General features: G+C 39.6%; 1 long non-coding RNA gene across 1 annotated transcript in view; it reads right to left on the minus strand.

The window, feature by feature from the left end:
• The window catches only part of LOC130580417 (uncharacterized), an 89,757-nt gene that overhangs the window by 6,735 nt on the left and 59,274 nt on the right, over nt 1-23,748 (minus strand). Inside the window, exon 4 of the long non-coding RNA XR_008966102.1 lies at nt 3,179-3,267. This is a non-coding gene — a long non-coding RNA (uncharacterized LOC130580417). The remainder of the gene's footprint in view (nt 1-3,178; nt 3,268-23,748) is intronic.

Consider the following 23,748-nt stretch of genomic DNA (forward strand, 5'->3'; position numbering starts at 1 on the left):
CAATCCACCTCCACATATACTCATTCATCCAGAGGATCTGTGGATAAACCTTATTCTCTTTAGTCTAATCAAATTGTCCAGCTCACTTTCTCCGCTCCCAATCTTTCTCAAGCCATTTTTTTCCCAGCCACTCCTTCCTGTACAGGAAAACAAAGCAGATTTGCCCTTCTCCCCATCATCTCTCCCTTTTGAAGGCATAAAACAGCGAGCAAACAGTTCACACTCAGTTCTAATGCAAAGCTTTTTCATTTGAGGTTCCTTCTTTTGGTTCTCCATTAAATATCTGGTCATTTTGTRCAGCAAGCAAGTTCAGCATCCATCAGGCTCACAAAAGCGATTCACGAAAGGGAAAACACTTGCCCATTTTCTGGGACTTGAAGAACAAGGTGCCCAACACTTTCCTCTAAGTGAGAAAGCTGGCTTAGCAGTCTTATATGTGCTTTTCCCTGTGTCATCAGAATGCACACAGTGAAGTCATCTTCAAGTGAAATAGCCTTAAACGATATGTTATATCCAATTTGTCCYGTATCTCATAAGGATTTAGCCCCAAATATAGACACAGAAGGGAAAATAAGGSCACACTTAAGATATAAAAAGTGTACAACCTTCAGCTGGTTCTGTAATCACTTATTAAGTCCAAGATCCCTACTGTTTTTAACAAAAACAAAAATCGAGAGCAAAAATAAACCAGACTTCTATCCAGCTGCATAAATTCTGTCTCCCAAGTATTCTCTGCCAAGAAGGAGAATCAGTATAATTAAATTATTCTCCTTTAACTGGGCTCTGAGATTTTAGCTAAGAGCAGTTTTGGTTTCTGCTTGCTTTTACAGAAWTTGAAATGGCTTAACACTTAGAAGTGTCATACTCTCAATTCTGCAGTTAGCACATTCACAGTGTCAAATTTTATCTTTTCAGWGAGGCCCACCTTCAGCCTTTTTCAGTTCAGAAATCCCACCATAATAGTTATCATATATATTGCATAGTGTTTTTCTGAGACTCCATCTAAGCAAGTCACGTGGATTTATGCAATATTCACGCTTCCTTCCATAGCCTCGACACATCAGGTGCAATATGTACAGTCAAGTACTCAGCACAATGATTTTGTTGCAAAGGTATCATTGGGTAATTCCTTTTTTTCTTTTTAGTCCATCTAAAGTTCCTGCGAATCCAAAAGCAACATTTTAAATGTGCAAAAGAAAAGCAACAAGAAAAAATATAGTTCAGTTTTGATTAATGGTCCTATAGTTTTATGTCTTGCTGGGAAGCTCCACCCATTGAGTGCGCATCCCCAGGATATTTTAAATTTATGGTAGTTTCTTCCACACGATCTTGAATCTTGTCAGGGAAAAAAAAAAAAAAAGGCAGGATGACTGCTTAACAGCTTAGATGACATAGCATCTTCTCYGTTGCTTTCTCTCACTCTAGGAGGTGCAGAACATAAACCCCAAATTACTGTTAAAATCACAGGAAATAAACTAAAAGAGAAAAGCAAGACAGGTCTGAGCAGCTGCCTCAAACCTATTCATTAGGAAGGCACTAGCAGTGGGAGGGCAACAGAAGTCCTGCGGTTTCATTTCACTTCAAGGAGATTTTAGTCAAGCTGCTTCTCAAGCTCTCTTTAAAGCTTCGCACCCATCATTCTTTCCTACCACCCCACAGGAGCAGAAAAGACTCAGCTCAGCTCATTGAGTCTCTTGGCACGTCAACCCATTCCCCAGGTTAAATGAAATTAGCAGGTAGGAGGTTCAAAACGAACTTCAGGGACTATTTGCTTCCTCCCTCTCGGAATTCAGCTGAGGAATCCTGAAYACTACAAAGCTGCCCTGCCTAAAAATCCTCCTGCGTTCAGAACACAACCTTCCATATTCACAGAGAGGGAACACATAGCCAAGACTACTCAACAGAGAAGCCAGCACTGACTCCCATGTCCTTCATCTGTGGTCCATGGCTGGGAAGCCACCACATGCTCCACTGTCTTCCCTTGGCATTGTCTGTCAGTCGCTCTGTGGGACAGGAGGATACCACGCCTTCCCTAAAGCTCTGGGCCTAACCTGGTCCTTTATCCACAAACATTGACATTTTGATGTGTTTGCTAKGTTTATTCTCTTGCACCCTGCAAGTTGGAGAACAAAGTAAACTCCAGGATATTTCCTTTGTTTATTTTGTGTCCTTGCCTTATGACACCTCTTTAACACTGCACCAATGCATCTGGCTCCAGCCTGAAGACAACACAGTCTTCACCTATCTATGCATCTGGCTCCAGCCTGAGGACAACACAGTCTCCACCACATCTATCTTCACAATGTTCTTACAAAGGAAGGAAAGGAGAGGGAAATTGAAGCCCAAATATACTAAAGCCCACATGTGACTAAAAACAGCGTATATAGGATAACTATATATGCCCAAGTTTTTCCCTTTAGCTGAAATGTGCATTTAGCAGTACCCACCTTCACTTTGGAGCACTGGCTGCCTAGCAGATCTACTCTTCCAGCACAAAAAAAGTGATCCTCAGGTGCACTGAAAGCTCAGTGTAACCCCGGGAATAGCAGAGCTGTGCAAAAAAAAAAGTACTCTGGACACACTATTTTCTCTACCAGAAATGCAAGCTTGCTCGTATGTAGGCACTTAGTTCTCACTGATACAGAAACTGAAGAATTTGTCCATGATTTCCCAGGAAGCTTGTGGCACAGCAAGCATGAAATCAATACCAACTTTTGCCTGCCTTTGTGCAGGCTTTAACAAGCTTGTGTTAACTTCCAAGGATATCAACAACTTGACAACTATATCCTGAATTGGCACAGCCTTAAAGAACAAGTTTAGTTACCTAAACCACTCGAGAAAKGCTGAAATTATCCTTCAATTCAGACCTATAGTTGTAACTGCTAATGCGAAATAAAATTCTTATGGAAATTTATACAGTAGCAAGGGTAAAGACTGTAATAGCCGCAGCAGCATCTGTTACCAGGGTTACCAAATCTAGAAGGAAAACAAAAAACCTGCTGACACTGATTTCCAGAGAGATATATGTAAACATTCATGTAGACAAGAGATTTATATTTTATATTCAGTGAATTTTAGTGGTGTAACATTAAAGTCTGCTGTTATTGAAGCTGAACTGAAACAATGTGAGGAAAGTTAATGAACAGGCACACCAAATAGCACACATCTGATTTCTTACCTGAAGTGAGTTCTGTTCATCTATCCATCATTACTGCTGTCCCAGGATAATGCTTCAGCAACCACATAACAAAGAGATCTGGTGAACTCCTAAGCATTTAAAAAGAAATAGCATGTTACATGATATAAAAGCCACCAAATTCATTACAAATAAAACAATAAAGCCTCAGGATTTAGTGTTACACTGAATTTGCAAGGATTTTTTTTTTTTTAGTTCAAATTATTCCATTTTTTAAATGTATTTTTTTTTTAAATTTAGACTTTCCCCATGCATTCAAACAAAATTGCGATACATTCTGCTGAGGCAGAATCAGAACCACAAGTAACACAATTACTAAAATAACTAATTATAAACAGAAAAATCAACATGACATGTAAAAATAGAAAAAGCAAAAGATAAATAGTGATCCATAGCCAGTTTAAAGATTTGGCACTTATGCTGCATCTACATATTTACTTGTYGATATTAATTCACAATAATTCTAGAGAAGTTTTTCGATTCTCACAGAAAAAGAAACAAYGTTTCCAAATTATGGTTGCATTTCATAGAAAGAATTACTTATGCTAAATCTGAAATATGTCTTTCCTTAACATTTTTCCTCTATTTTCTGTTGGAAAGCTCTATGTTTAAGAGTGCAGGTACAAAGAATATTTTAAAATTCTGGACACAGCATTGCTTAGTGCTGCATTTTGACTTAAGAGCCACAACACAAGTACATTAAAAAGCTCTACAGTTTGCACCAGTTAAATGGTATCTCTGCAAAGTCTTCATATTATAAATCAAATACCAAATTGGAAAAAATGTGTGCTGTTAGTGTCACAYGCCTATGTTTGATTAACAGAGTACTAATGCAGTCAGGAAATTAACCTTTGATATTTCATGTGCTGCAGTTAACTCCCCTATTTGMGAGCATGACACCACAAACTTCATGGACAAAACATGCTCTGGAAAGGACACAGGAAAAGTCCTTCTTTGTAGCAGCACACAGGTTTGCTTTTACAAAGAACATCATATKTGATTGTGAATTTATTTCTACATCATGCTTTTCCTCCCTTTTGCACATGACAAAATTATCTTCATCAGATCTGAGGTACATCATGCAATCTCCACATAGGTCCCACTCAATTTCCAGCAATCTGTAGCACATGGAGAACATTCTGGTTTCTGCTCCTTCTCATGGACAGTCCAGTTGCCTACTCCAGTGAGGCTTAGCAAAGCATCACTCAGGACATGGCTACAACTGTGTTTCACTACACCTCATTTATTATGAGGCAAAGCTTACCTGATCCACACACAGATACTCATCTTGCTCTCTACAAATCTAAAATGGCTTATCTAATATTTATTTTKCTAACTTGTCTTTTCACCCTAAATTACAGTTCCCTATCCATGTTTAAATCCTGTTTGTGTGAACACAACAATGGACTAATGAAAGACCTAACCTACATAGAGGCACTTGAGAGATTACCATTACCTGCAGTGGCTTTGATCTATAATTTTCACCTTATTACTCTAAGGTTCTGAAAATCCAGCCAGTATAGCAGCCAACTGCTTGCACAAAACAGGCTTTTAAAACCCAAGCCTCTTACAACAGAATCTCTTCAATTCCTGTAAGGAGACCCAATATCACTGAAGAATGTACGAGAATCAGAAACATCTCTAAAGCACAGGCTGCTTACCTGAACACAGAGCCATTAAAAATAAATAAATAAATAAATAAATAAATAAATAAATAAAACCTGTCATAAAATTAGTTGACAGAAGAACATACCTAATTTATTTGACTGTAGTTCCTTACTTTAAAGGATAGTTGCCACTTATGACTAATTAAAGCCACATTAAGTATTAAACTAAAGGCCATCAAAAACATTTGGCTCAAAGAGTGCTGAAACAAGGGTAATAGTGAAGAACAAAATGGAATTCATGTGGAATTCTGTTCAGACTGTGGCTCCTAAGCCATCCCTATGGAGTGCTGGTAATCCTTTCAGTTTCAGAAGGTGCTCCACAAAATAATCATGAAGAGGGAAAAAAAAGACAAAAACCACATTCCTGAGCATGCAAGTCAGAAAACTGGGGAGAAATAAAAAGAGGTGAATAGCCAAAGTTGAGTGTAATTCTCATCTGGTCACAAACAAAAAAACATAGTTGAAACAGAGCACAATGCTATTCATAYATTTTTCTTTTCTCTGAAATAATAGGTGACCTACTGATGAAAGACACATGGATGAATACTTTTACAAGTTATACTTCTTTGCAAATATATACTAGGCACATAAACATGTCTCAAAGGGGCAAAATCTTTGAAGCAAAAGTAAGGAGCACAAAAGCACAAGACAGAACCCAAAGTGCTTTTCAGTTCTTGGTGCTAAGTGTGTGTTCAATCAGAACCTCAGACCATTTTTGGAGAGACCTGTTCATGCACCAGCCTTTATGCTTTGGCTTCAACACCAGGAGCTCCCAGCAGGTAACCCAGATGGACACTGTGGCATTTTTTAGACAGGGACTCATATTGGTCACCAATCTACCARTCAGGACTTGCTCACCACCTTCACAGCTCAGTTCCAGCACCACTGTCTACATGACATCCCTTCTTCCTTCACACCAAGCAAAATTTTGGGGCAGAACATTGCGTGAAATCAGAAATTGCATCAGAAAACATTGTTTCCTTCATAAATGCTACCATTGCTTCTTAAAAGACCTACACTGGGAATTATTTTACAAGAAAAAGATCATTTGTGGCCAGGGACTAAAGCACTACCATGAACTAGGTCAATCCYATCATTTGTTACCATTCCAAAAGTACAATAACAGCAGGAAGAGAGGGTCAGGGTGGAATAATCATTTGTTAACAATTTTAATAGTAAAGCTTTATTGGTTTTCCCTATGGATTCTCATAGTTATTATAGTGAAATTAAGTGCTTTTCCTCCAAGTGAACTCTTATTAATCCTTTTATTTAGGTTCAGAGCTACAGCACATGACCCTGCAAGAGCATTCATCTACAGTCGCAGTTGGAGCTGCAGACTCACTGGCTTGAAGGAATTAATTTCTTTGCAAGGYGGAAGCAACTGAAAAGCAAAAGGCTTATCTACAGGCAAATCTGAATTTCATCAACTTGAACAAAATGCAGGACAAAGCAAAAATCTATAATCAGACACCTCATCAAAGAGCAGATGTGAAAAATCTCTAACATATTAGAGGGATACAGTTTGGGGGGGAGGATTATTCTGATGGTTTGTGATAACAAATCTTTAGGTCTTAAAAACAAAAAAAAAAGATCTGAATTTTAAAACCAGATTAAATTTTACTCCAATGAACTGTCTCCAAGAGATCATTCAGACTTGACAGTGCTCAACCACAGCCACCCAGGCTTTCTAGCATCTCAAACCTTTGACAGTAACTCATTCATTTGTAAGACTCATCTGAAGCCAGTTACAACACTACCAAGTGAAAAGCCTGTTCATGCTTCACCCTGGCTGTCAACTTCTCAGTCCATTTTCTCCCATGTAAGTAACAATAAAAGTGTGAAGAATGCTGGAAAGTCAGTTTGAATGGGCGTAATGGAAAAGACTGTCACAAAAAAAAAAAAAAGAAAAAAAAAAGAAAACATATTACAAAGCAGAACCATGACCATCAGGTCACCAAGTGTAGATGCTGAAATAGGTCATGAGCAGGCAGAACTTAAAACCTGAGTGACAACCTGAACTTGGAATCTAAATCCTGGATTTTTCATTTTTGATGGTTCTCAAGAAAGTACTTCCAAAACAGTCTTTAATTCTTTATTTTCTCAATATTAAAAAAAAAAAAAAACAAAGAAAAGAAAATTCATAAGGCAGTGTTCAGATTCAACACTTCTTGCAAGAAGATTTAGATAAGCATTCACCAGATGCATCACGCTGCCGTTTCATACAGAATGTGGTGAGAAATTAACTTGATCGTGCGTGAGTACAGTCAGTGCCTTTCTAATTATAGGAAAAWTTGACCCATTAAACTGATCAGAAATATTTGTATATCCACAAGCATTCACAGCAATTTATTTTGAGCATATTGCACTGAAATGTTTACTTATGCTTTCTGAAGCTGAGCATCCCTGACACTTTTGAGACCTCAATATCTTGAATTTTTCAAATCATTGCTTTCYTAATCAAGGAATAAAGAGACATAAAAGCTTCATTTAATGAAAATAATTTAGAAGCAGATTTTTTTTCCMGGAGAATCTAAGCACAGAAAACACAGAATACTTTTAATTCTTGCCCACATTTTAATTTAAGTATTAAACTCWGTTATATTTTCAGCAGATTTCCAACATGTTCTATATGAGAAAGTATTACAGTCACTGTAATTCTTACAAGCCTTTGAAATAACAATTCCAGTAAAGAGCTGTTCATGCTAAGTAAGTAGCAACTGTCAATTAAAAGAAAAAAAAAGCCAAATAAATTTCAATTAATTTGATTTAGATATAGAATTTTTATCCATATGAAGTGAAAATATATTTAATTAAATCACACCAATGATGGAGCATTCTCATTACACATTTCTTTTATCCTACTAGTGCATTTAGCATACTGCCCTCAACAATGTGTTAGCAAAGAGACACTGCTTAGATGGTTCAGCTSAGACTTCACTGATTAAAATTATTACATTGGGAAAGGGCATCCACTAGGGAATCCACGTGTAGGAAAGATCAAGTGCTGTGCAGCCTTTGGAGGTTTCCCTGCTGCCCTCTTCCTGGATGAGAAGGACAAGATTCCAGCTGTAAAGGCCAAARGGAACACTGAGGAGCTCCTCCTGGTGCTAGTGTGCAAAGCTGGAGCTGCCAAAGTTACACAGATCCTTCCTCCCACTATGGAAAGGRGTTCCCTTCTAAGCACTACTTGCTAAACAGCTTATTCTTTACAAGATATCAATATAAATTCATATTATGTCAAYATTGTTAGGCATATTGCAATCACYRGCTGACAAAGAAAGATACAGTAATGCTGTTCTGATATTCTTCCTCTTCTAGTGTTAACACTGCTAATTCCCCAAAAGGAGCAAATTCCCTGAGCAGGAGCCATCAGGTTACACAGATCAGAGTGGCCTTTGAGGATGAGTTGTACCAACAGCACTCCCAAGTTAAYAAGGATGTGAGCATCAAAACCAGAGCTTGACACAGAAATATGAGGGATCTGCAGCAGCAACCTGGCTGACCTAGTGGCATCACATTGCCAAACAGTCAGAAAACTCAGTCTTTGTTTCTTTCCAAAGTACCAAAACCATAAGCAGCCTTTAAGCTAAAAGCTGACTTAATTCAGTCACAAAAGTCATCATGAGCTATAATGGCACCACCTCCCCCTCCTTTTTAATTTTGTTCTTTTCATTATCAGTATCCCAGGTGGCTTCCAGGAAATCCCTTGCAAACTAGTCACTATTATGAAGATGGCCTATTTTAATCACAGTCCCTTGACAAGAACAGCTAATTATCTAACTTTTCTGTCTGAACTACCAGATGGCTTTAGTTCTATACTTAACTTGCTTTTAGTTTTCATAACTAGTGATATTTGCACATTAGAAAATGTCAGGGATTACACAGAACAGAAATAATATCAGTATCTCAGACACAGGCAGGATAGAAAACGTATGTATCTACTACATTCTTYCACTAAAATAATAAAGGTACTTAAGATGGCAAGCATCTGTAACATTTTCTTCTCTTATGGAACTCCCCAAAGCTGTGCCAGTACCTTTTTATTGTTATTAAGTTCTTTGGCTTTTTTTTCTTTAAACAGCATTGGCATCCATTTCAAGGAAAGCAAGGGGGAGCTCCCGTGTTGTTCCCACCAATCCCTTTTGCAYTTTCCCAGCTGTCCTCCTCCTGAGATCCCACTTTTGGCTGCACCTACTCACCTGAGACAGGGGGAAGCACACCCAYGCTGCATGCCTTGGCCCAGAACACCCCGGGATTGAGCATCCAGAAAGCATCTAAGCATGGTGTCCCACAGGACTGCACAACACTCAGGCTCAGGGGGGATGGCAGTGAAAGGTTGTCAACACTGACAGTGTAATTAGCAAGTGCAGCTTCCATATTCTTGCCACAATACGTACCAAAGCAGCCAGAGTTCCTCTGGTTCCAAAAGCAGGAGTTTAGGTGGGGTTTGAGAGCATCCCTGTCCACCAGAGGCAGAGAACCCATAAAAGAGGGAGGGAATCTGGCCTGAGTGCATTGGGGATGTATTTACCCACGGTGTGCACTAGGAAAATACAGCTGTCTCTGACTRAAGACAGCAGAGATCAACCTAAAACAAGACAAAGCCAAAGATCAGCCAAATGAAAGAGTTYTGTGCATAGAACACTGCATTTCAGGAGGGCAAAACCCACTGGATATCAACTATAGCAAACATATCCATTATGAGTCATGCTCATAAAAATACAGGAAATTTCCTCTTATATTCTTCTCCTTATACTCCAAATCTAGAACTTATTGCATAGACCTTTACTACACTGCCAAAAATATTTTTGCAAAACACAGGAAAAATGTAAACACTGATTTGGTTTTATTTCCTGTTGGTTACAATTCCTGTGAATAACTGTAGCCATCAGTGATATTGCAACATTCACTACAAAGTAATTGAAGAATCCAGACTTGAGAAAATTCCTACAACAACACAGAGAAGTTTTCATGCCTTTAAAAAAAAAATAAATAAATAAAGAGTAGAAATGGAGTCCATTGGAGTCCATTGTCTTGATACAAAAARCAAATGAAAAAGCATTGATAGGTAAGAAAACACTGTATTTAAGTTTCTTAAATGGCCCCCCAATAAATTGTAAATAATATGTCAAACAGTATTTTTTATTATTTTTGTGTCTATCTTTAGACAGTCACTCAACCACCCACTCTAGAAGCTTTGGGCATTTTTCTAGAACAAAGGGAATACCTTCACATTCAAAAAGCAAATACTTAGTTATATTAGATATAAGAGCATATACACCTAATTTAATTACAGTGGTAGCAAATACAGAATGGAGAATCATGGTTTTTTTTTAAAGATAGCACTCTAATCGCTGATAAAATCAGTTACTTCCATGAATAACTAGAAATAGCAACATGATCCTATTACCRTGGTTTATGCTACAGCAAACATCATCAGACAAGTGTCCCTGGGTMCCATCCAGCAACATAAGTATGCCTAAGTGTAAATAGAAATCAGAGTTTTCTCAGGTTTCCAGCAGTGGCTCTGAGGCAGGACAGCAGAAAAGAAAGGCTGTCTGAACACCTGTCACTCCAGTGTCAAACTGATTTTTGGTGATGTAATGGTTGTTACAGCTTCCATTTGCAAGGATGCTCATCTCCAAATTTGTTGTGGCAAGGATGCCCATTGAATTAATGGAACACCTTTRGACTGCCAAACTTGGGACTGTTCTCAAATTTGGTTCTGGATTCCAAAACTGGCTTGATCTTCTCAACCCTTAGTGGAAATTATGTCAGGTTTCATTTTCTGCCACTAGAGTCCAGCTGAAGTCTGTTCTTGGAACAAATCCTCCAATAGAAACTCAAAACCCAAAAGGGGTGGAGAAGATCCTCCACCCCTTTAATACATGCTTGAAAGTATTTTAGAGAGATTTATACAACCAAGTCTTCCCAAACTGATCTATAATTCACATCATTAGAATCCATAACATTAATCTTGCAATAGTCACACTGTAATATCTATTTTTAGAGTTTTTGGAGACAATGTAAGAGTCAGTGCTGAGCATAAGAGGTCTTGGGAAGCTGACTTGTAATGACAATCTCTAGTTATATTTCAGAGTCCTAGATCCTCCTGAAATGGAAAACATGGGTAACTATTGCYAAGAAAACTAAGTTTGCTTGCTTTTTCCCATGTAGTGCTCTTCAATGCTCAGTTAACCACASAATCACAGAAGCAATTAGTGCCACATCCAGTCTTTTCCTCAACACCTCCAGGGATGGTGACTCTGCCACCTCCCTGGGCTGCCCATTCCAATGCCCAAACATCCTTTCCCGAGAGAATTTCTTCTTAATGTCTAACTAAAACCTCCCCTGGCATAGCTAAGGCTGTGTCCTCTTGTCCTGTCCCTGGCCACATGGGAGGAGAGACCAACCCCCACCTGGCTACAACCTCCTTTCAGGCAGTTGTAGAGAGTGATAAGGTCCCTCCTGAGTCTCCTTTTCTCCAGGCTAAACGCCCCCAGCTCCCTCTCACAGGACTTGTGCTCCAGACCTTTCACCAKCCTCATTGCCCTTCTCTGGACACACTCCACAGCAGCTCAGCATCCTTCCGGAATTGGGGGGCCCAGAACAGGGGACATCACTCAAGGTGTGGCCTCACCAGGGCTCAGTGCAGGGGGACAATCCCTGCCCTGGTCCTGCTGGCCACACTATTGCTCATAGAGGCCAGGACACCATTGGCCTCTTGGCCACGTGGGCACATGGTGGCCCATGTTTAGCTGCTGTGAGTCAGTGCCCCAGGTACATTTCTGCCTGGCCACTGTCCAGCCACTGTCCCCAACCTGTAATGCTGCAGTGGTTGTGGCCAAAGTGCAGGACCAGCTTGGGTTCTGAGCAGTTTGTAACATGGCAGTGTCTGCTGCCACTCAGTTTCAGTTTGATTAAATCAGTGGGGAGTGACTTCAAGTTAAGTTTTTAAATGAACATGTCCTGGATTGATCAGTTTCTATCACAGAGTCATTTGTCCAAGCAGCAGCAGCAGGGAGAGATCTCAGCTGCCAGCCCTGTTCTGACTGCCCAGGCAGCCTTGGCCAAATCTGTTTTAGGCTACATCCCATTACTGAGCTCAGCTGCACATCATCTCCTCACCTAGAGGAACCCCTAGCTATATCCTGTCCTAGCCTTGGTTTAAGATCCCTCTCTTTTCCCTGAATCGTGGCTCCCACACACCCAGAGGGAGCTCAAAAATCATCATACCATCTCTGTAGCATGCCCCCAATGSAAACTGATTTACTGCTTGGGTGCTCTGTAACTTCAGCTCCCCTCTKAAACAAAGAGCTACCCCACCACAAAGGCAATGTAAAGTTWAACCTATTAATGAACACAAACAACMCAATTAATAATGCCCACGTAAGCAAATATTGACAAAGTGCAACTGTTTCAAAGAAGTAACTCAAGTATACTGAGTCCTCCTGAGTCATTCCTCTGTGGGATTACTRCTCCATGGTGACTTTCTTTCAAAGCCCTGACCATATCACAGCATCTTCTCATGCATATGCATGTTGCCTGTGTCCATTCTACAATTTGAATCACTTCCTGTGTGCAGCTTCATTAAGTGGAAGCCTCTTAAAAGAAAAGCAAGGGGGTGGAGGTGTGGGAACTTCAGGGGAAAAATASTTACAGCTAGAAAACACAAGGACAAGACTTTTTAATTGACCAAGACTACTAGATACTGAAAACATATTATTAATACTAATTCTTATTAATACTAAGCATTTTCTTTCTTTCTTCATGAAAGGAGTTAAATGAATGGGAGAAGAAATAATTTCTTCCTTCTATTTTCATCCACCCTTGGCACACATCTCTGCATCATCATTTAAGCATTAAGAGTCTGACATGGTATATAAAGACCTGTGTTCCTGCAGACATTCATAATATTCATGTTAGAACTCTGATTTACAGCCATATCTTAACATCATCTAATAAAATGACTAACATGGGTGATAYATAACAATATCACACGGCCTCCAGACACAGACCAGCCTGGGCAAGCCACATGAGTGAGTTATCTTTAGTACTGGAAGCAACTGATGAGGTAATTCCCTCAGTAACTTATCAAAGAAAATAAAAAATATACAGCTTTAAATCCTACCTCACACTTTATCCCACACAGCAGCAGGAGGGTTTTACTAATTGCAATCTGCAGAACATATGGACTGGAATCCATCCCATCAGCCAGCATCTCAAAACTACAGGCATTAAGTCGCTTAGCTTTAGCACACTGTTTACAATTTGCCTTATGAATATGTCACTGCATTTTGCATCACTAAGGCGTACATGCAAAGAAAAGAAAGAAGCTTTATTGGCTGCAACTAACAAAAACATCAAAGACATATAATGCAAAGAAATCCATGACTACACTGCCTTTCCATTGAGGCTGAGCAAGGACAGTGGCTTTACGACCTCCTTTTTATACAAAATAGATTCACAATCATTTTTTCCTGCCTTCACATTTCCTGACTGCATCTTGTGTAAGGAAGCCTGTGAGCCTTTGAAGCCTCCACCCAAAACAAACATGAATCTTTATAACTTTTGTAATCTGCTTTCTGGCCACCCAGTGAGAATCTAACAGGATCCCTTGTTTGGAGGCCACCACAGAATAATACCAGCAGGGGAAAAGAAAAAGATGAGATCAAAATATAAYCATTACATAATATTTTCCTAATGAAATATAAAGCTGCTTTAATCTAAACAGTATGTTAAGATCTTTATTAATCAACTTCAAATAAAGGACTATATTCATTGATTTAGCAGAACAAAAAGAAGCAGAAAATAATTTTAATGTTTAGATGAGAATTCTAAAAATTACACAGCTCTCAGATAAACAGACAGCACTATTCTAAATTTTGAAACCTCTCCTAAACAGGAATTCCCTGGAGACATAAAAACCTGTGACTGACTTGGTTCCTTCTAAGAATAATCAAGCTGTGTTATCAAGACCACACGCTACACAGGACTAGTCTGGTGAAACCCCAGATGATGCGCCAAGGAGAAGCTGCCTCAAGTTTCTGGAAACCCAAAAACATGTTTTGGGAAGACTGTCTCACCCCAATCACCACCCCTGGTGCAAATGGAACAGTACAGAAAGTGCTGCTGCACAGGTGACAATTCAGTGCCAGAGGGGTGCTTCCTTCCATCCTGAAATAGGTTATGCCTGCCCACAACTTTGAACATCTCCACTCTAAAAAAAGGTATGGATTGAGAAGTACAGCTAAAAAGATATTAGCTATTCCCTTATCATGATCCAATACTGTATTTGCCTCCTACTAATTTCACACTGTCATGAAACACAGCTTCACAGCCCCTTTTTATCTACCCTCCATCCACATTTCTGTGAGCATTTTCATTTCTAGTTTGCAAGGAATTTTTCATTCTGAAAGATTCTGAAGTGTAGTATGGGTTACTTCTAAAGAAAACCCAGATGTAATTCCAGATTAATATATTTTTACTACCAAGTCATGAAAACCTAGGAAATCCTCCAGACAAAAAACTATATTCTSAGGATTTTTCTTATCAAAAACAACCTGTAACTTTTAGATCTTTCAAACTGTCCAATGCAGTTTGTCTTATACTCATTTATTATAATTTTTATTTATCATCCCACAGCTGTATTTGAAAATAATTTTTAAAAGAACATTCAAAAGTGCACTGCTATAATAGACCATAGCAACAGTTAATTATTTATTACAATCATTAACTGCAAAGGCAGAGATACTGAAATAATGCTCATGGTGAAGCATTCCCACAAAAGAAACAGGAAAAAGCACTGATCAAGACACATGGACACATATCCATCTCATACTGGCTGCTTTGCCTTTCCTTCACATTCAGATGAAACGTGCAAAGCACATTTCTCCCATTACTCTCAAGAAAAAAAAAAAAAAAAAAAAAAAAAAGAGTAAAAACACAGATCAATATCTGGAAGCTCTGTGGTCCACCTAAAGCACCCCTTCCCAGCTGTGTTACAAACTGTCAATATAATACAGGAAAGATCTGGAAAAAATTGCACTAAGTGTTCTGAAACTTTTCAGAAAATTAAAGGATATGTCCTGAGAAAAAAAATACCCTAGACTGAGGCCTTTTAAAAACATTCTCCTTTACACTCTCCATACACCTTCTGATTTGACAGCATCTCTTCACAATACAAAGTCCTTTGATCTCCACTTATTTGCTGTGGCACTTGCATCCTAGGACTGGATTTTCTTCATGGTTTTAGAAAACCACACTYTAAAGATACACAAACAGGGGTGTCYATAAGGTCTCTTAGAGTACAAAAAAAAACAAGTTATTGAAGAGAGGAGGACAAAAGGTGCAGAATTTCTGCAGCGCAATAGAGCCATATGCACAYGTAATACAGGTCACACCAAAAATGAGTGAAAATAGTGACAGGAAAGAGCTGCACAGAAATGAATGCTGCAGCCAAAGAACATATTTTGAAAATCAGGGCAATGAATATCTGATCCATTGTGACAACSCCTCTTATTTCTTCAAAGTGTGAGAAGAACTTTATGATATAGTAAATATATCACAGCTCACATGTTATCTCATGTAAGAAGGTTCTGGGTATTAAATGAGCCAAAGGTAGGAAATTGCCTAAAGGTGTGTGTACTGCAATGTCCTAGCTCAAGCAGCCAGCAACAGCAGGACCCAGACTCCTGGAATCCACTGATATCAGGCAAGAATGCCTCTGCAAAATACACTTGGGACCACTCAAACCTACAAGCTCAAAACACCATCAAGAGCAAGTTAGTTGTGGGGTGCATTTAGGTTTGCAAAAAGGCAAATTGATACAGTATCTTGTATGTTCAGCTACCACCACTCAGTGCTACGGATCATCTGACAAAGATTTGTTAGAAAATAAATAGAAGTCTTACCAACATCTTAAGCATAAACATAYCTTGCATTATATTTCATAATGTTTAGGATTTTTTTTTCACAATTAATTATTTTTTTTTTTAAAGCAGGTCATTGAAACGCATAGTAAGTACCACACTCTGTGAGCAGACACAGTCCTAGGGAACACTACTGTCACCCTTTTTCCCCTACAATGTCTGTCACTGCCATTCTGGAACCAGGCACTGCTCTCCCCTTTAAGAGAGTGCTGCTCACAGCTCCCTACTTAGCATATGGAAAGAGGAAAATTTTCCTCAAGGAAACATCTTGAATACATGTTAACTGCTGCAAATTTAAGAAAGACACACTACAGAACTACCGGTTTTATTAAAACCTGAAAATACAGGTTACAAGAATGTGCAAACAGCCAGAAGGTTATAAACTTGTACATTTCTCCCTGTGTTTTCATTTTTTCAAATTATATACAAAGAATGAGGGATTCAGCATGACCCACTTTGCTGCTGCCTCATCTTCCCTCCATCACAAGAACAGTTCAAGTGAAAATAATCCCTTCTCATTCACTACATATTCTCTGTAAAGCAATACATCAGCTGAACAACCCACACCATCCCAATGAAGACACTGAATGGTGATCTTTCAAACTGAATCTTTTTTTTGCTAGACTTATGTGGTGTTAGATACCAGCTGTATAGAAAATTCTAATTTATACACATGTTCACACACAGAGAGATGCTGGTTACATACACACACACTGCCCCTAAATAAGAAAGGCCTTCTGTGAGATTTTGGCTATGCAAAAACATTCCARCCCTTGCCAGTAACCAGAATGTAAAATAACTCTTCTCCCCTGAAAATTTCCTTTTATTRTGATATTTGTTTCAAATTCATCTGAAAAAACTGAATCAGCTGACAAATCTGAAACAGCTAAACTGCCATTTACAAGTGAAATCTGTCTATGGTCAAACATTTGTTATTTTTATTTGCAGAAGATCAGAATTRCTTTCAGAGTAAAGCACTTTTTCAAAGGCCCTTGGTGCAAATTCAATTTATGAAAACTCATCACTGACAACATTAATATATTCCTTTCTGTGAGATCCAGTTCTGCATTCCCCACAGAAAGTACATTAACCTCTTAAATAAGCAACCCATATAGGCTCCCTTCGAGCTGCTTGTAAGCAGATGAGACTGAAAATACTTCAAACCTGGAGGCTGGAAACAGCTGCTGTCTTTTAAAGAAGCATTTGTTTTATCCCAGCATCCTYGTTGATAAGATAAAAATAAATATTCTCACAATTCAAAAATCTCATCTCCTGAGTCACAGAAAAATAATTAACCTTTTATTTTCAAGAAAACATTCTTCAATCGTAGGAGACTAGAATAGCAATCAGAAAATTCATAAGTTCATAAGACACAACAAAATTAGCATGAATTAAATATGCAGCCAAAAAAAAAAAAAAAAAGTGATGTGTCTTTCATATTTCCACAAATTTTCTTGAAAATAGAAGCTGGCCAGAGCTTGGTCTTTGGGTTAGGTAACATTGTGAATTTTAAATACTATTTTTTTTTAAACCCACACAAAAATATCCTAAAACTGGCATATTTGAGATTCACAAAACAGTAAACCTTTTCATAAGGTAAAACCATCCACCTTCTGTATCTCCAAGCACAAATTCCATATACAGAACATTCCATGTACATTGACCACCCAAAATGTTAGTTTCTACACCAGAAGTCACCTAGCTATCAATCCTTGGAGGGTAGGAGTGAGAATTAACCCAACACCAGCACACATAAATCATCATTTATTTTAAAAAAATCACAAGGAAAGTAGTGGCTATGACTCCTCCAGAAAGAGCTACCAGTGACCCCTTCTCCAGAGTGTTGATGTCCTTGGGAATTCCTCCTCCCCCCTTACTRGCAAGTAGCAGGAATTAGACAGCACTTGCTTACTTCGGGGAGGGATGCGGGTGCTGAGAGAGAGGGGAAAGTGGCAGTGGAACCATTCAGAGTGGTTTTAGCTGCTTTTTCCATGATTTGACCTCTGGCAAGAAGCCTGAGAGCAGCTGCCACAGTGTGTCAGCTCCCTGCAGACCTAAAGTGATCTATGGGATCGTGGTTTGGGAATCTTCAGACCAGGTCACAGGGAAAAGCCATTAATAACGGAGTTACAAACSCCAGTCAGCGATGGCATACAGCTTTAAGCAAAAACATCCTTTCTAATTACAGCTGTGTTTGCACTCCAGTTAAACACTGACATTTAATAAGCCTCACACGAGAAGGTCCTAAAGAAAAACACTCACTAAATATTTATTTTACTTTAAATATAGTGTGACTCAGTTTTGGGTAGGTCTCATCACCTCCAACTGGAATTCCCCGCCGGGTCAGGGGCTGGTGATGGAAGGGGCAGAGCTGAGCGGAATGTCCCACGGCGGATCCAGCCCAGCGCCGCTCCTTCCCACACGGACTCCCCGTGAGAACGGCTCGGGCTGGGCGGGATCTGCGCTGCTCATGATCCGCATGAAATCAGCCTCAAGAGGCTGCTGGGTACCGGGGGAGGGATTCCGCCTCTCCCCCAGCCCCCTGGCAGACGCCTCTGCCCTCTCTGTGTCCTTCACAGCACAGTGACATACTGCAAGTATGAAACTTCTGGATTAATAATGAGAACAGGGCAGTGATYGCCCTGGACTGCATCCACTGTGAACTATGAGAACTTGGATTTATTTCARTTATGGAAAGGAATGAAATGCAAGGAGCGACAGGAGGTTTTCCACACAGGCGTTCTACATCTCCAAAGGAAGAAAGGGGACAAAAGCCACACAAAGACATTTCTGGTGCATGTCATAGGTCAAATTTCTGAACTTTCAACCTTTTTGTATTTTCAACTTTGTGCACTTAATAGTATTCCTCTTACTGATTTTACACAGTAATTTTATTGTGTTCTTTTATTATGCTTAGATAAATCTATGTGATAGGCACAGAGCAAACATGCTCAACGAGGAGATGTGCACTCAGGTTTAAATGCATACACAGGGGGGGAAAAAAAGTAGGCATTGGGGAAAAATTGGCACAGTCCTCGGCCACAGTTTTATTTACAAGCCACTATCATCCAGATGCAAGCCACGTGCATTCTATTTCCAGTGGTGTCAGTGTAGTAAGCTTAGCCCTAAAATTACTAGGTTAAAATAAATCTGGGGTATTCGCTTCCCTAAAAAATAACACACTTATTTAAGGCATGGGATAACCCTCCCATRCATAGGAAAGAGGAAGGTACTCATTAAGAAAGGTTCTTTGGAATAGTTTTTGTGCTATCTTTTCCGTCACAATGTTTCTCTCCTCTTTTTGCTCTGACTCTTCAGCCTAGGAATTGCAGAGGGTATTCATTACTCCTCAGGCAGGCTACCAGCTTTGAATGCAAGAGCCGGATGGAAATTGTCTGGAAAATCCCTGTAATGCCCCAAAAGGCCACAGACCAGGTGAGCAGAGGTCTAGGCTAACCTGCAGACTCTTAACACTGCGTGACTCCAGGCCTGCTGCAACTAGATACATACCAACTGGAAATGCACGGAATTCCACTGAACAATGATAACTTCTACATGGGACAAATTCCTCTCCCCTTTCTGACACTACAATATGCTGCTTCTTTKACCTTGTTTGATAAATGTTGCAAAATAAAAAAGTCTGAGAGATGTTTTCCCCCTATTATTGAGGAGACTATTTTCACAAACAAGGAAAAAATGAGATCAATCTATTCTAGCCACTGTTTTAGAGAAAAGCAAAGACTGGATAGRAAAGCTGACTGTCAAAAATTGCTGCATATGTCAATTTAGACAGAAGGATCAAACAGACAAAAGTAAATGCAATGGAGACCTTAGGATCTCAGAATGGTAGATTTTGAGAAACCAAGGAAATTAACAAGGCTGTCTTCAAACACTTCAGCTCAAACACAGAAATACYTCACTTGAAAAAGGCAAATGTTATTCACACTCCCATTCCAAGCAGGAAGGGAAAAAATGGTAAGGAAAGATTGGAAGCTTGCCYGGATGAATAAACACTTCAAACAGGATATTGAGAGGAAGTCCAGACTCTACAAAGAATGAAAAGATTAATTAGGAAGAAGACAATGTCTCAGGGCTACAAAGYGTTGAAACTGTAAAAGAGGACAGAAGCTCAGCCAAAGGGAACTCAGCCCAGGCAACCAAAAATTAGTTTGCCACACATACAAGGACGACTTCTGGAATTTCACTGTGGCTGCAGTCTGATTTGACTGCTGGCAGCCTGGCACAGGGACAACACGACCAGGTGGGAGGGATGCCCTCTCTAGCTTCTCCCAGCCCACAATAACTTAGATTTACATCCACACAGCCTACCAACACAATTAAAGCAATTACTCTAGGTGCATGTTTTCTCTCATTGCATGAAGAGAAAGGAAAGTCCAGTCACACTAGACTGAAGTGTCTACCACAGTGCTAAGTGATGAAGCACAYTGAAGAGCTGTAAATGACAGGGACGATATTAGAAGCAGAGAGGAAAGGTGAAAGACAAACACTGCCTGGCCATTTCTGTCATCACACAAATGACACGGGCTGAGGCAGTYAAGCTGAAAGCCTCGACAGGTCACAGGCTCAGCGTGGTGACTGCCAGAGCATTTCTGATGCTCTCAGTGGGCTCTGGCTACTCCTCCGAGCAAAACAATCTGCTGCATCTTCTCCCATGCATTTCCTGCCAAGCGTGAGGCCACAGGGCCCAGAAAAAGTTACTCTAGATAGATTTTTCCATAAACATAAGTTAGAMTGTCTCTCTCACTCTTTCACAGTGCACTATGAAACAAGGGAAACAAAGATGCACTAGTAGCCCCTTTGGAGCAATAGCTTTTTCTGCTTTTCTCTATTTTATCATACTTGCAGTATCCATAATATTTCTCTCCTTACTTCTCTCCTTTCATGATCAAAGCATAATAGTTTGTTAGACAGAGCTAGATTTAGAACCATGCTCATTTCATCTTCTACCTATCCCTCCATCCACAGAAAACTTCTGCTTTACTGGGCTTTCTAAATATGTACGTATATATACTGGGGGAATGGGCTGATAGTGCTGGTGATGTGAATTAATGTTAGGAACAGTTCCTTGTTAGTAGCCAAACCATTCCTGTAACCCTTACCCAACAACAGATTACATAACACAATACAAACCTGACAGTCTTCTGGCAAAAGTTAACCTGGAATATCATTTTTGCCAAAGGAAGAGTACTTTGCCCAATGATTGTTTGGTCATGTCAACAGACCCCAAAATAAAGAGTCATTTGCATAGTCAATATGTAAGGCAACTCAAACTTTCCAAGGATTAAAACGGAAGCTATAGCTGAACTTGAAGATATATGGAAACAGGAGAAATATAAYATCCTAATTGAAAACAAGAATACATCTAATTTCTTTAATGCATTTTAAGGCTTTTACGTGAATACAAAACTGACATTGAAGCCCAATGTTGCTGTGGATGTCAGTCAACTTTCCAGGTCTGTGATTTCTCATTAAATCATATCTCATTTCTTTGAATTTGGTATTTTCAGATTTTCCTAAAATAATAACCAAGCAATCAGTCAATCAAAAATATTTTGAAAGACAGTCATTTAGAGAGCATTGTTCCTTCAGGGTCTGGGAGCATAACTGCCATGACCAAGATGCATGTATAAAAATTACTGCAAAGCCCCATCCATGAACTAATGTGACTGGTGCTCCCAGAAACTCAGAAGCCTCAGACACATTCCACTCCCTCCTGGCAGCAGGCTTTGAAACATGAAGGTCAATAAATATCTGCTCTCCCCAAGCCTAAGGGGAAAAAAAGTAAAAATTCAAGAAAATAACATCCAGAAAGCCATACTACCTCCAGCTGAAATGGGCTCTCAGACACTAATGCCATCTTGCASTAAGAGCAGCAGAGTGAAGGGAGAACAATTTTAATTCTACCTTGAATGACACTCAGAAGTAGATGGTAAAAAAAAAAAATTAAAAAAAAACCATAAACACATACACCTGTAAATAAACAGCATGTTTTACAATAGCATCAATTTCCTGTGGAAATCATCTCCCCCCAGATGGAGGACATTAATGCAATACCAAATGGCAAGAGCTTCCAACTCTGCCAAGACTTGTAAGGAAGCAAAATCATCTCAGCCTCTTCTCCAAGAAAGGGCTAGAAAGACACAGTAAGAGGACCAGAGCCTTTGAAACCCTTCACAGGACAGTGTTCCAGGTAGTGCACCTGTAGATGGGAAACATGTGGGGTGGGAGAAGAAAACGCAAAACAATCAGAAGAAAGAGGAAGAACCTTGTAATTTCTCTGCCTAATCACTTCCTATGAGCCAGACAGGATCATCTTAACCAAATGAAGTTCAGCTATTTGGTTCTGATAAACTCTAGGCCTGCCAGGGGTGCAAGAAAGACCAAGCAGCTGCAAAAGCAGCTGTTCTTGTGCTGAGAAACACAAGGACAGGTGGCAGAGAGCCACAAAAATCTTCAGTGCTCTGCTGAGAACCATGGGCAAATTGCAAATATGTTTTTTACCAGTTCTCAACTTTGCTTCCTCAGTAACTACCTACTTCCCTGAACAGTCAAAATTGGGGTCAARCAAAGTGATGAAGGAGAGCTCACAAATAGATAAGTATAACCATGGAGCTGGAACTGGAGCAGACTTTTCCATACAGGGCACCAGTTCTGAACCTTTCTTCTAGGCTTGGTGCATGACAGCACATAGTTGTCAGCATTTCAAATAACTGCAAAGCTGATATTGATTTCTATGTTTTTCACTGGAAACTTGAAGCAAGAAGGAGTCGTGAARAAATACGGGCAGAGGAACTAACACAGAAATTCTTCTTCAGGAGTTTTTCCAGGATTCATTTTAGTCAGAGGAACACAACCCAAGTATTTCTACTSTGATGAGCAGCATCCTTCTATAGATAAGCTCTGCTCTCCCCATAATATTATTTCATCAAAACCAAAAACCAGAAAAAAAGTTACTCTCAAAGTGTGTGTATCAGGTCTGTGCTAGTCCATTGGTAGTAGGATTTAGTCATGAAACCTGTATAAAATCCAACAGAGAAATAGATTAAAAATTTCCAAAGACTCAAGCCTATGCATTTAAATTATTGAACTAGAACTAAGAGAGATGATGATAAAGAGTCACATCTAAATAATCCTCAGATATTTCAGCCACTCTGGCAAATATTTGCTGTTTCTATAAATCTCCTTTCAGCACCTGTCAAGAGCACAGCCAGCAACACGGGGGAATAAATACATTCAGCAGGCACAGATTTCCAATAAATCCAGTGAATTTGGGAGCTCACTAATTCCCCTCTACAAGCAGGAAAAAAAATTTACTAAAAACCTTAATCTCCCATGTGCTGATACAGCACTTCCCAACTCCAAATCACACTGAATTTCCCCCAGCTGTCAGCACCGAGCTCAGCAGGGGGGTCAGCAGGGGAGTTAGGGCAGGAACAGGGCTTAGGGAGCACAACATTCACTGCACTGAGACTGAAGGTTAATGCTGAAAGATAAGKCATAGTGGGAGGAGGAAAAGGGAGCAATGCATCGAATAAGAGAAGCCACACGTTTAAACTGTCTTGGCTTTCCCCACCTACCCATCCTTTAAACATGCTTTTTTTCCTGCGTTGCATCTTTCACCATGAGGGGGGAGGGGGCAGTGTTGTTTGTTTTCTCCAATATTTACTTATTTATTCTGCTGGCATTTTACTCTCCTCAGACCTCATGCTATTGAAAGATAATATATTTCTTCAGCCGAGCCCCAGTGTCAAAACTTACACAGGGGACCTGAACTGCTATTTTAAAGAAAGCCATATTCAAGAAAAATCATTAAAAGGAGACACAGATAAAGCCCTATTGGTGTTTACAACCATGTTGCATTAATAGTACTTGTTTCCTGCACCTGTAAAGCCTGATACCATTTGTGTCTACAAGCCACTATACTGACACACAG

This window comes from Malurus melanocephalus, unplaced genomic scaffold, assembly GCF_030028575.1.
Source record: "Malurus melanocephalus ecotype Western Australia unplaced genomic scaffold, MMel_1.1 scaffold_332, whole genome shotgun sequence".
NCBI classification, from domain to species: domain Eukaryota; kingdom Metazoa; phylum Chordata; class Aves; order Passeriformes; family Maluridae; genus Malurus; species Malurus melanocephalus.